General features: G+C 47.7%; 2 pseudogenes; one reads left to right on the top strand and one right to left on the bottom strand.

Annotated features, from left to right (window-relative positions):
- Positions 1 to 2,697: 2,697 nt before the first annotated feature.
- Positions 2,698 to 3,254, bottom strand: LOC124700568 (annotated as a pseudogene).
- A 1,551-nt stretch (positions 3,255 to 4,805) lies between these two features.
- Positions 4,806 to 7,134, top strand: LOC124697472 (annotated as a pseudogene).
- Positions 7,135 to 13,852: the final 6,718 nt, after the last annotated feature.

The raw sequence follows: 13,852 nt of genomic DNA, 5'->3' as shown, positions 1-13,852 counted from the left end.
GGCAGCCATGAGAGACGCCCAGGGGGTTACGCCGAGAACACCAGCACCAAAGGCACCACCGTAGCACCAAACGAAGCTGTCGGACGAAGACACACCAAAGAGAAGCGACCGGAGTCGCCATGGCCACCTCCAAGCGCATATGTTAGACCAACACTGCTGCAGTACCCAAGACGACGCCTTCAGGAAGGAGAGCGATGTGCAACGCCGCCGCCATCCGCAAGGGGAACCAGGGGATTTCGCCCCATCAGAGGCGTGATGGTGACCGGTGAGGAGAGGTAGGTACCTCAACGAGGCCTTCAAGAAGGGGAACAACGTTGCAGCGTCGTCCTTGTCGTGGCTAGCATCGACCAAGGGTTTCCCCCGATACCATGTCCCCAACACCAACCCGCATGCCCATCCTCAGGATCCGGCGAGCAAGGCTGCCATGACCGAGACCAAGCAGGGGGATGAACAGATCGAGCAAGGAGAAGTCTTCACCTCGGGATCTGAAGCTGGAGCTGGCGAGCAGCCCCCGCGCTGCTGCGACCTTCAAACGCCGCCTCCATGCCGCCCGCACGGCCGAGAGGAGGAAGATACCACGCCACGACTGCTGCCCGCCGCTGGGCCAACACGGTCCACGCCGACCGGGGCCGCCGCCAGGGCAGCCACCAACAACGCCCCCACCGCCTCCCACCACCACCCATACAACCACGAAGGGGTTCCGCGCGCAGATCCCCGCCGCCCCTATCATAAGGGCTGCGAGTCTTCACCGGCAGCCGCCTCAGAGGATGGCGAGGGAGGGAGGAGCAAGGTGGGGAGGCTGCGGGGGTTAGGGTTTCACCCCTCCCGTCGCCTTAGAGGAGGCGACACGAGAGGTACCTTTCTCCTTTCTTCCGGTTTATGACAAGTCTCTCTGTCAGGCATTCGAGAGGCTGAGCTGGGTCAGGCCGTCCGGGCCGGCTGCCCATGCCCAGCACACTATGCTGTTCCCGCTCCATGGGCTACTCGACAACACGCCCAAGCCCAAAGGTAAGATGGATGTTCCCCTCAAAAAAAAAAATGTAAGATGGATGCCACGTGAAAGAGCTAGTACAACAGAGCCAATTAGCGAGCCTTGCTCCAGTACAACCCCCTCCCCCAAACTCAGTTTGGGCTCCTAAGCCCAAATCCAACCCATATCCAAACTCGATATACCTATGTACGGGTATACTGTATACCGAGAGCTGCCACGATCTCCACAATCTCCCTGATCTGATACACGTCCTCGACGAGCTGCCCGTTGTTGATTCTCACCTTGACGCCGGCTGTGTGCTGCTCCGCCGCCCGAGAACGTGAGTCCTAGCTCGACCGGCGTCGTAGCCTTGTGGACGGCGTCGCCCCAAGCTTCTCCTGCCTCGTGTGCCCCCGAGCTCACCCTCCAGCCCCATGTGCCCGCGAGCTCCTCCATCGTTCTCTGCAACCTCGTCCGACAAGTGCGTTTGTCGCAGCACTCTGCCGCCTCGATTTCCGAAGCTCTAGCGACAGCGATCATCCGCCGGTCACGGCCGTCACCATGGAAGGTTTCAATGTCGCTGCTGAAGGGCTATGGCAGGTGCATAGCCGGACATGTCCGGTACCATTCGCCGGCGGGACGCAGCAGACACACCGCACTGTATAATATGTGTATATATATCCATGGTATTGTATTTTGAAAAAAGTAGGTAGGTAAGATCATCAAGATAGGCTTCGGATCTCATGGCTGTGTAATATTTCTTCTCCAACTTCTCCAAAAATTCAGTTAACTCTTTCAGCTCTGAGAAAAAGTTGTGATTTTCTAAAGACTAGCTAAATAATATTGAGCACCCAACTTTAATCTGTCATGCTACAAGCTGTGACATAAAACCATAGCCTCACAACCGGCTAGCCAACAGCAACCGTCGCTCTGTAACTCGTTGCCCAGACAGGCTGGCCACCATGGCCCGATAGGACGGCTTCTGAGCACGGCCAGATTGGCTAAAATCCATTGTATATCAATGATTCTGCTAAGTACGTGTTTCGTTTGGCCATTGCCCCGGACTGTCTGGCATTCGTGGCCAGACTGTCTGGCCTATCGGCCGCGTAAAACTACCGGACTGTCCGGAGAGTATCGCTTACGTTCTCAATACCCAGACAGTCCGGCCAAAGGGAAGCTTGGCTGTCTGGCGACCCGCCGCCGCAGCACCCTTCCTGCACGCCGCCTCGCCTCCGTTCCTGCACGGCGCCGCACCGCCATCCTGCCCGATCGTGCCAAGCAGCACCGCTCTGTGCCTCGTGGCTGGCATGCCGCCATGTTGCCGTGCCTCCCACCCGCCAGCCATGAACGCCATTGCCCGATGTCGATGAGGTGACAACGGCATACATGATGTGCTACTTGTACCTATACGCAGTTGGGCCATACGGGTTTTATACAGGGCTTTATATATCCGTTTTGTTTTAATAATGAAGGGGTATCAAGCAATCTGAGCCGTGTTTGAGTTTGCTCTGAGTTTAGAGGGAGGGGGTTGTACCGGAGCAAACGTCTTCATTTCATCCAACAATCTTGGCAAAGCACAAATTACATATAGCAAACTATGTAAAGCAAGTCAAAAATTAATATATTAATTTACAAGATCAGTGGCAGCAGCGGCACGAACACAAGCAAAGCACATCGCCATGGCAGGGAAAGGTAGATGCCTACGCTACGCAGGACGGCAGGACACTTCAGGAATCGGCCGCCCTGAATAGCGTGAGGAGGGAGAGGAAGAGGTTGATGACGTCGAGGTATAGCGCGACCGCCGCCCAGACGTACTCGTCGTAGGAGTAGCGCTTGATGAGGTTGTCGGTGTCGTAGATGATGTATCCGCAGAAGATGAGCGCGGCGAGGCCGCCGTAGACCATGAGGGAGATGCGGCCGAGCGGGAAGAAGAGCTGGATGAGCGCGAAGACCATGAGGATCATGATGGCGGCGAAGAGGAAGGGGCCGAGGAAGTTGATGACGTACCGATGAACGGGAGGATGATGAGGAAGATGTAGAGGCCGAAGCCGCCGGGGGAGGAGACGAAGAAGAGCGCGACTGGGCGCACGAAGACGACGACGGAGGCGACGGCGATGGTGAGCAGCATCTGGATGGAGAGGATGGTGTACACCTTGCGGACGAACGCCCACCGCAGCTGCGGGCTCTCCAGCATCATCGGGTACAGCGGCCGCGCCTCAGGCCCCGCCTCCGTGTCCGCCGGGCCGCCCCACTGGGGGCCCTTGGGCGGCGGCCGGAGATACATCTTCGATGGATCCTCCCTGAGATCTCTCTACTCTGCTCTAGACGGTGGTCGGAAATGGCTCGCTCGGCGGCTCAGAAGATGCACGTGTCGTACTTCCTTTTGTTTTCGGACAGGCCCGGCGGCGTGAAGCCGGTGGCGTACCGGGGCAGCGGCGGCTGCACAAGTCGGTCGTTCTCAGAGACGAGGACACCGAGCTTCGCGATCTCGTCGTCCGTCATGTTCTCCGGGTACTCAAACTCACGGCCCTCCGCCATGGCCAGCTGCCATTCCTGGAAGATGACCGCGACGTAGTCGTCGCTGTCGTCATTGACCTCCTCGTTGTGGTACGCCAGCGCCTCGATGTAGTTGTCGTCGTCGTATTTGTCATCATCGTCGCCGTACTGCGCACGTGTCGACGCCTGGTGCGCACGCGTCGGTGCCTGCTGTCTTCGAGCACGAGGCGGCGGTGAACGGTCGAAGGGAAAGTCCCTGTCACCCATGAAGCCCGCCCTCCTCCTCCGATTCGGACACGAGATACGTGCGCCAGCTGTCGGAGTCGATGGCGTACGCCGGATCGGGCGGAGGTCCGGCGGCAGGTACCGCCTCCTTCGTCGGATCTCGGCGGTCCTATCTAGCTCGCGCGCAGGCACGAGAGGGACGGGCACCCGGCGGTAGCTGAGCCGCTAGCCGCCAGGCATGTGCACGTCCCTCCAGGCGTCGCACGGCGTCCAGTTCGCGTGCATCAGCCTCCCCACGCTGACGGGCAGCGACACCCTGCCCGACCGCTCCTCCTTGTTGGTGCCGCTGCCAGACGCTTTGAAGTCGTTCTTCTTCTTCCCCATGGGGCTGCGGCGGTGGTGGTGCGAGTGGAGGTGTGGACGATGGAGGAACGATGTCGGTGGACTTTTAAGGACGGCCGCGCGCGGGAAACGATGCTATTGAAGACGGCGCAGAAGCCCAGCCGCCGTCCGGCAGTGCGCGCGCGGCGCATACGCGGAAGCGATGGCCGCGGAAGCGATGCCCTCGATACAGGCTCTCTGGCAGACAGGCCCGGTGAAGACGCGAGCGGACACTTTACACATCCGCACAGCATTCGCGGCGACGCAATCCAGACGCAATCGTGCGTTTTTGGGCCTGAAGATGGTACTGAAGATGGTACCAGCGCATTTTTGGGCCTGCCGAACGCAAACAGTCGCTCATGTCGGGCCGCTGGAGATGCCCTCACGCCGATACGGAACTCGGAAAGATTCTGTGGAGAGGAGCAGAATGCAGGACGCATGCTCGTACGAACTATTCCCAATCTCTGCCAAAATACATGATACTCACCATTACGCAGGCCTCCAAATCGAATCCCGTTCCGATCCAAAATTTCCCCACCCACTTCCGCCTTCCTCCCACCAGGGATTGCGCCGGCGGTTCATCGTCGCCCGGCGCGCTCCAGCATTCACGGCCGCGGCAGGAAGGAGTCTTCCGTCGTCGTCCTCCACCAGGGCTCGGGCCGGCGGTTTGTCGCTGCCGCCCGCATTCACCGCCGCTAGAGGAGGGAGCGCGACCTCCTAGGCGGCGGCGGCAATGCGGCGCTTCCGCCCCCGCTCCCCTTCTCTCTACGACCCCGTCCCCTCACCCGGCTATCAGCTGCTGGACGAATTCAAGGATCGTCTGGGCTCGGAGACGCTCAGTCCGGAGCTTGCGCACCAACTGTTCGGCAAATTGCTTCGTCAACCCGTCAAGGTACCAGAACGCGCGCTCAACGGCTTTTTCGCCGCCCTCGCGCGTGCCCCGCCCTCCATCGCCTGCCCCGATGGCCCTGCCCTCGCCATCGCTCTCTTCAAACAAACAAATGGCCGAAGCAGGCCAACGTCCAGTGACCGCACCCACCATTCACACATACAACATACTGATTGATTGCTGCCACCGTGCACTCCGCCCGGGCCTAGGGCCTGCCTTCTTCGGGCACCTCCTTAAGACAGGCATCACCGCGGACGTTGTCACCTTCAGCGGCTTATTCAAGTGCCTCGGTGACATGAAGAGGACGGAGGAGGCTCTGGACATGCTGCTGCACAGGATGCCTAATGATCTGCCTGATGTCATATCCTACTCAATAATTCTCAAGAGCTTCTGTGATGATGGGAAGAGCCAGCGTGCGCTTGACCTGCTCCGGATGATGAGAAAAAAAGGATCTAACCACTCTCCCAACGTGGTTTCATACAACACGGTAATTGATGGCTTCTTGAAGGAGGGTGAAATAAGCAAAGCTTTGGATCTATTCCATGACATGAGACAGCAGGGGGTTGTGCCTAATGTGGTGACATATAATTCCATTATTGATGGGCAGTGCAAAGCAAGAGCAATGGACAAGGCAGAGGGGGTCCTTCGGCAATTGGTCGATAATGGTGTTCGGCCGAATACCGTGACATATAATAGCCTGATCCATGGATATTCCACTTCGGGCCAGTTGGAAGAAGTCGCTAGGTTGTTAGAAGAAATGAAAACTCAAGGTATCATGTGGGACGTTTTTACTTGCAACTCATTCATGGACTATCTTTGCAAGACCGGAAGAATCAAAGAAGCTGCAGAATTATTTTATTCCATGGCTGAGAAGGGCCATAAACCTAATGCTGTCTCATACAACACGGTAATTCATGGCTTCTTGAAGGAGGGTGAAATAAGCAAAGCTTTGGATCTATTCCGTGAAATGATACAGCAGGGGGTTGTGCCTGATGTGGTGACATATAGTTCCATTATTGATGGGTTGTGCAAAGCAAGCGAAATTGACGAGGCAAAGGTGGTCCTTCGGCAAATGGTCGATAATGGTGTTCGGCCGAATACCGTGACATATAACTCCATTATTGATGGGCTGTGCAAAGCAAGAGCAATGGACAAGGCAGAGGGTGTCCTTCCGCAAATGGTCGATAATGGTGTTCGGCCGAATACCGTGACATATAATAGCCTGATCCATGGATATTCCACTTCGGGCCAGTTGGAAGAAGTCGCTAGGTTGTTGGAAGAAATGAAAACTCAAGGTATCATGTGGAACGTTTTTACTTGCAACTCATTCATGGACTATCTTTGCAAGACCGGAAGAATCAAAGAAGCTGCAGAATTATTTTATTCCATGGATGAGAAGGGCCATAAACCCGATGTTGTCTCATACGGGATTATTCTTCATGGTTATGCTACAGAAGGATCCCTTGTTGATATGAATGATTTCCGTGAGCAGATGGTACGAGACGGAGTTGTACCCAGTCTCAGTGTTTACAACATACTGATTGGTGCATATGCTAAGTGCGGAAAGATGGACACAGCAATGCTTGTCTTCGAAGATATGTTGAAGCATGGTGTGAACCCTGATCAGGTCACATATTTAATTGTGATAGCTGCATTTTGCAGAATGGGCAGGATGGATGATGCCATGGACAAATTCAGTGAGATGATTGATATGGGAGTACCACATGACACTAATGTTTATGAGTGCATGATCAAGGGTTACTTTAGACAAGATGATTTGGTGCAAGCCAACAAATTGTTTACCGAAATGAAGAACAAGGGTATTCGTCATAGGCTGTAGAAGGGTAATGAAAGAAGACACAATATGTTTGACTTGGTTATTGGTACTGGTATGGCCTGATCCTGTTACACAAATTTCAATGACCTGTGGTATCACCTGGCGCCGCGCTAGTGTTATTACTCAGCACTTGTTACTTAGCATGGTTATGCTCTCATATCTTGTAGTTGGATAGGTTTCTCTAGTTGCTCTGATATCTCATTTGGTATGAAGCCAAATGTGCTGTTATTCTGGTTTCTCTTGTACTTGAATTCGAGAAGTGTGAATTTGTTAGTTTCTGTTTACTTGTAGTTGGATAGGTTGTCTAGTTCGAATTTTCTTTAGGCACATAGTGGTAAGGCTGATTAGGTGTTGCATTTATGATTTCTGTGTCCAAGAGTGCTTCATACTTCATATATGATGGACAACAAGGGCTTTGGGTTCTTTCTATGTTTGATAAGTGAAGGTATTGTCGTCTTCAAGGACAGAGAGATTTTATTAGCTGAGTGCTTACTGGTAGCATCGTGCTGTGAGGAATATACTAAATGTATCATTTTAGTTTAAGCTAGCCATACTTTCCTCGTGTGTTTACACGAGATATGTAATATCCTGGGCACTGAGCAAAGCATGTAAGCTGCGTCCAATGACCAGGCCAATGGTTTAGATGAGAACTTCACCAACAAACTGAAGAAGAGGACAAAAGGTATGAGGAATATACCATTTGAGCTATGCATTGGACAATTTTGTTCTTTTCTTTGTAATTTATCTCTTCATTTTCCCATCTATGTATGGAAAAGAAATGAGAGATAAATATATTCTCCAAATTGAAGTTCACTTTGTCACCGGGCAAACCATTTTTGTTGGCACCTGTTTTTTCTTTCACATTTCCTAAATATCTTTCCAGAGCTTTCATTTTCCCCAGATATAATGTGTTACATCCAGTGACAAAATTAAATACATAAGTACATTTTAGCAGCCAAATTACGGGAAATTCTGTCCCTTAAATCATGAACATCATTTTTCGACAAAGAAATCATGAACATCATATCCTTTGAATTACCAGATACGACGAGTAATGTTATCAAAAGGAGAATCTCTATAGGCTGAGATTGATGATATCTAATCTGGTGGAGGTCTAGGCATTCAAATCAAATCAATGTGTACAACACCTATACTACACATTAAGTATCAGAACATGATCCCACTCTCACTGTAGGAGTTACAACACCTGAAGCTGATGGAAATCATAGATAAAATAGGAAAATACTATAATGATTAACAGGCTATTTCAGCCTAGTTATAATCGAGTAGTCTATCCCAGCCGCAGCTGGGTTAGCATACTGGCAGATTAAAAGGCTACTTCAGCCTAGTTTAGTAATTGTAATCATTTAATGAATCTTCAAGCCATGGTGTGGGTCTTGCCAACTATTTGCACTGCAGCTCTGCAATGGCTTTGAACTTCATGTCAGCTCTTGGATAGCAGTAGGAAAGATCACTACAGACTTCCTCTTGCTCATGTGCAGGTATGGGAAGTCCTCTGTGGTCGATTAACGAATTTCTCCATCTTGTCTGGCCTTATTGGGAGTTCTTAGTTTGGTAGTGCAGTCGAATGGAACTGCAAAAAGCTCTGATTGCAATATTAGGTTGTTTATTATTTATTATGTAGCTGCGGGCACAAGGGAGTAAAAGCTGCCAAACTGAATAAGGAAAAATGAAAGGAATTGTGATAGATGCGGTAGCTATTATCTGCTTTATTCGGCTAGATACATCCAAATTTAGGGCATGTTTGATTCATAGGAAATTCAAAGGAAATTTGTGGGATTGTTATCCATGGGAATTTTTCCCATAGTGACCATTTGATTTGAAGGAATGGACCCTCCAAAACTCCTATGTATTGCTTTCCTATACTACAGTCAATGCATAAGTTGATTCTTTCAATCTAAATGAATCAAGAAGAGACATCAATATATGGAGTCACTTCATTATCAGTTGATTACATTTGCCACAATAGTATTAGGAAATTCTATGTCAACCTCAACACTAACCCGTAAGATAACGCAAAATATAAGATAATTTATATGGTAAGGAGTAATTTATTACTGCTTGAGAATCATAGCAGAACCAAAGACTGTAGAAGGTTAAGTATGAAAAAATGGAAAGGTTCTTGTGTAGTGTACAGTAATGCAAGCTGCACTTTCGCGCATTGCTGCGGATCTTAGGGATGATTTTAGAATGAGCACCTTATGAAAATAGTGCTCTTATACGTATATATACTTTTAGGAACTGCGAGCATATTTCTATTTACTTATATTTAGTTGCTCTATTCATTCAAGTCTTGATTCACAACCGGCTAACTCTTTTTTGCACATATGTTTGAAGAGAATTTGCTCTTGATGTGAAGAATTTTTCAGTCTCAACCTGTGGAGTACCATCAAATCTTCATGTTGTTATCGGTTGCCAGTTCACGTTCATTGTTGGAGAAAAATAAGTAGGAAAAAAAATGAAAACTAACTCAGTTATGGACTGGTGCTACTAAGTCCCGCAAGAAAAACATCAATGTCAACCTTTGTCTCAAGAAACATCCACGTTGACATTTCGGTCTTGGTAGAATGTTTGACATGGAGAACATGTAAGAGCTCATCACAGTCGCTACCCAATAATGATGTTGAGGGTTTGGTCCTCTGGGGATCAAGCGTTGAGCTTTGCCGCGGCATATACTACGACAATTTCAGCTATAGAATCTACATGTACCATCGAGCAGGAGGAAAATTTGTATATATTGCAGTTAAAGTACCAACACAACGTTAAATACACACAAACAAACTATCATTAAATCTAATAGGATCTTATAAAGAAGAAAAGTTTCAGGGAGATATCATACATTTACATAACAAGTTGGCAATATTCCATAGGAAGATCTTTCTGGATTGGTTGTTCTGCATAACATTGCATAAGTTGATTCTTTCAATCTAAATGAATCAAGAAGAGACATCAATATATGGAGTCACTTGATTATCAGTTGATTACATTTGCCACAATAGTATTAGGAAATTCTATGTCAACCTCGACACTAACCCGTAAGATAACGCAAAATATAAGATAATTTATATGGTAAGGAGTAATTTACTACTGCTTGAGAATCATAGCAGAACCAAAGACTGTAGAAGGTTAAGTATGAAAAAATGGAAAGGTTCTTGTGTAGTGTACAGTAATGCAAGCTGCACTTTCGAGTATTATCTAATTTTTCCACAGTAAACCGATGTATTCGCTGGAATCCCAAACATACTACATTGTCGCAATTCCATACATGAAAGAAGGAATTGGGTTCTGCTCATGCTTGTCTGATCCTTGGGGAGATTTTTCTTATTTCTCTATGATGCTAGAGTGCCCAAACCGCCTGTAGGGCTCAAGATGAAGCCACACCAATTTACAATAATCCATTGACTATGTGCAGGTGAGCTCACATGAATATTTCGCCATTGAAAGAGGCAGCACACCCGGCACTTAATTAAAATTTTATTTTCCAATCTCACATGGTTATGATGATTTCATCTTTCAATAAACTGCTAGACTAACATCACAAATACAACTGAGGCGATGGGCACTATTGCAGGCGAGTTCCAATAGATTTTGGCTGACCATCCTCTACTCTAGCCACACTGAGCAATGCTGCAAATCAAATATGGTTAACAGTTAAAACAATTAAAGAGGAATGTTGAAAGGAGAGCAAACTGGGAATCTAATTTTAGGAGATCGTTGGGCACCACTTACCTTCACTCCCCGTTCCTCATAGACATGTGATGCCACTGTTATATTAGCAGACTTCACATGCCACCATAGGAGGAGATGTAGGATCAGCGCCGACTTGCCTATGCCCCCTTAATGGGTATCTTCATCGTGGTCTAGGCCACACTAATGTCACGAACCTCCAGCTCCGCACCTAGCCAGACCAGAGTCGATTTCAACTGCACGCTAGAGTAGAGCAGCAAAATGGTGAAGACAAAGAACCCAACCAGCGGGAGATGCTTCAGCACGGCTTGCTCAACTTCATGTGACTGGTGCTCCCAGGCTCCCAGCATCTGTGAAGGTTCTGAATTGGGAAATGATTTATACACAATGGAAAGGTGAAAGGATAGGAGACAACATAATTGATTGCAGTTGTAATATTAGAATTTGAAATCCAAAGGCCATGCGTTTTCTAGCTGCTACTCTTGCCTCCACACATACTAAGAGCAAGTACAATAAGTCCTAATCAGCTGACTACAATGATTAAAATAATATATTTGTGTCTAGTTGGAGAAGAGAGAGAAAAAAGAGAGAATATAAGTGGACTCTTATGCAAGAGCTAGCTCTAGCACGTGCTCCTAGTCAAGTTGTGTGAATGAAAAGTGGGCCATCCATTGAAAAAGTATTACATTTTTATAACCAACTATTGTAATTATTGGCTACATATTAGCTATAGATGACATGTTATCTTGCTTATAGCCAACAACTGGCTATGCTATTGGAGTTGCTCTAATGAGGACAATTAAATGTCTGGTGGGAAAGCCAGGAAGTAGGCAGTAGCACTTAATACTCCGTAGAAGACCACAGGACTGTCGTTGGAGAGGTCCGACAAATCGTTTCCCATCGGACTGCGATTGATAGTGTTTACTTTTTTATATAGGAGAAACGCTTTAGTTTTTTCCCAGAGATATACTTTGAACCACATGCGATGGGAAGAGGCTTCCAACGACAGACAATTAGAGACCATATATCTGAAATCCGACGGACATAAATAATTAGGGTGATGTGGTTGCACCAGATTTTAGCTTGCAAACATTAAATGCTTTTTAGTGGGAATGAATTTTATAGATACTAGATGCTACCCCGCGCCGTTGCGGCGGGAACTTTAGTCATGAACACATGATATCATATGATCCATAGATGAAATAACGCAGTATACACGGTACACGAAGGTGTGAAATATGTTATTAAAGTTTCAAAATATAGTGAAACGAAATACAGGACTTGTACGATTTGTAATTCTATTACTGCTAATTCATTCGCAAACATAATAACGTTGTTATGATGTGCAAGTGGCATGCGTACATATATAATAAGAAATTATGTATTTATAAGAGCAAATGTAATATTGGAAGAAGGGAAAACGTCTTATTTCCTGACACATGGAGTGCATACTTTACCTAATCTGCAGATTTTTTTTTCTTTCATTTAACAGGTTGGAAAATGACAAACACATAAAACTTATATGTTTTGTTGTGCTATTACCTGTGAGAAGTGTAGATTAACATTAGAGGGCGAAGTGCATCGGGAAGTTCTGATTGTTTAGGAATGATGGTACACAGAGCAGTAGAGCACGGAGCTGAAATATTTTCATTTTAGTCAAATGATCGATGGTACCATAGCTATGAATAAAAGTCTAACCACGGGACTTCCGAGCCACCTGAAAATTGGTTCCAAGCGATGGTACAGAGTATAAATTATTGTCATCTCCATTTAGTGACCAGCATGACAGGGACCAAATAATTAGCCATGGCTTTGTAACGACTGATAAGCTGATTGCATTGTTACACAACACATGTTGTGGCCATCTCTGCAATCTGAATAAATCAGGAAATTCAGCTGGTTGTTTCTTTATCATGAGGATGGAATTCCCCACAAAACAGAAGGGCATGATCAACGAATTAAACGGCAAAAGGGTGGAAAAAATTAGTACTGTAAATATTTTCTCACCTAATTTTCAATCAATCAAAATATGAGACAACAAATTTCACCACCTTTTTGTCCGTTATTACCATCTCGGTGGATTCAACATATAGCTGACTCGATCTTGTGATTTCTCAAGAACAACTCTGCTCGTTGATCGGGTTCTATCTGCCTCCACCAGAACTCATTGCAATCGCCGATCAAGCCATCTACCTCATTTCTGATCAGACTCCTTACTCCACCGATCTTGAGCGCGGTTGCCCCCGTCGTCTTGCTATGCCTTCCATGAAACACAGCAGAACTTGGTTCTCATCGATGTGACAGAGAAGGTGGGCTGAGGAAAGAACATAGTTGTATGAGAAGTGGCTCGTACATCCAACTGATACACAACCTAGCACAAGGCAGAGCAAGGTATTTATAAGACAGAAACGTCTGCTTGTATGCCTTTACCATTTTTTGCGTATTTCTCGCGAGAGATCGTGGAGGAGATGAAGAGGTTCTGGAGACATACAGTAGATAGAGATAATTCCTCACGCTGGAAATTAAGGAGGAGGGCCAACAGGATTAGGAATTAAAGCCCTGAATTGGTAACAATTTTCATCATTAATTAAGAAGGATTCAATAGGAAGATGATACGTCCATTTTGCATCACTATTTTATATCATAATTTACTGTTATTCATTGATATATTTCATATTTAGAGATGATACTTATGTTATTTCACCTATTTTGCATGTTTCATGATTATTGGAGAATTACTCACCGGAGTCAGGATTCTGCTGGAAAAAGCACCGTCAGGATACAATATTTCCGAAGATCAACAATTGACGGAAAATATACCGAAACTCCTATTTTTCCAAATGACGGAGCCAACCAGAAGGGGAGGCCGAGGAGGGCCACCATGGGCCCTCCCCATAGGCCGGCGCTGCCACCAGCCTGGCGCGCCGCCATGTGGGGAGGGGGCCCACGACCACCCTCGGCCATCTCCTTTTCGCGTACTTCATCTCCCAAAAACCCTAAGGTGCGGGGGAACATCGAGGAGAGACACAGCCGCCTCTTGTAGGGATTTGTTGCATAGAAAACAAAAAAATTCCTACCGCGAGAACGCAATCCAAGCCAAGATGCAATCTAGAAGACGGAAGCAACGAGGGGATGAACGAGACTCGCCCTTGAAGATTTCCAAAGCCTACAAGATGAGGCTCTTGTTGCTGCGGTAGACGATCACTTGCCGCTTTCAAAAGCGCGTAGAAGATCTTGACGGTGCCACAATCGGGCAGCACCTCCGTACTCGGTCACACGTTCGGTGTTGATGAAGACGACGTCCTTCTCCCCGTTCCAGCTCGGGAGCGGAAGTAGTAGCCCTCCT

Source organism: Lolium rigidum, chromosome 3 (genome assembly GCF_022539505.1).
Source record: "Lolium rigidum isolate FL_2022 chromosome 3, APGP_CSIRO_Lrig_0.1, whole genome shotgun sequence".
Taxonomy (NCBI): domain Eukaryota; kingdom Viridiplantae; phylum Streptophyta; class Magnoliopsida; order Poales; family Poaceae; genus Lolium; species Lolium rigidum.
This window is presented reverse-complemented; position numbering and strand designations above follow the sequence as displayed.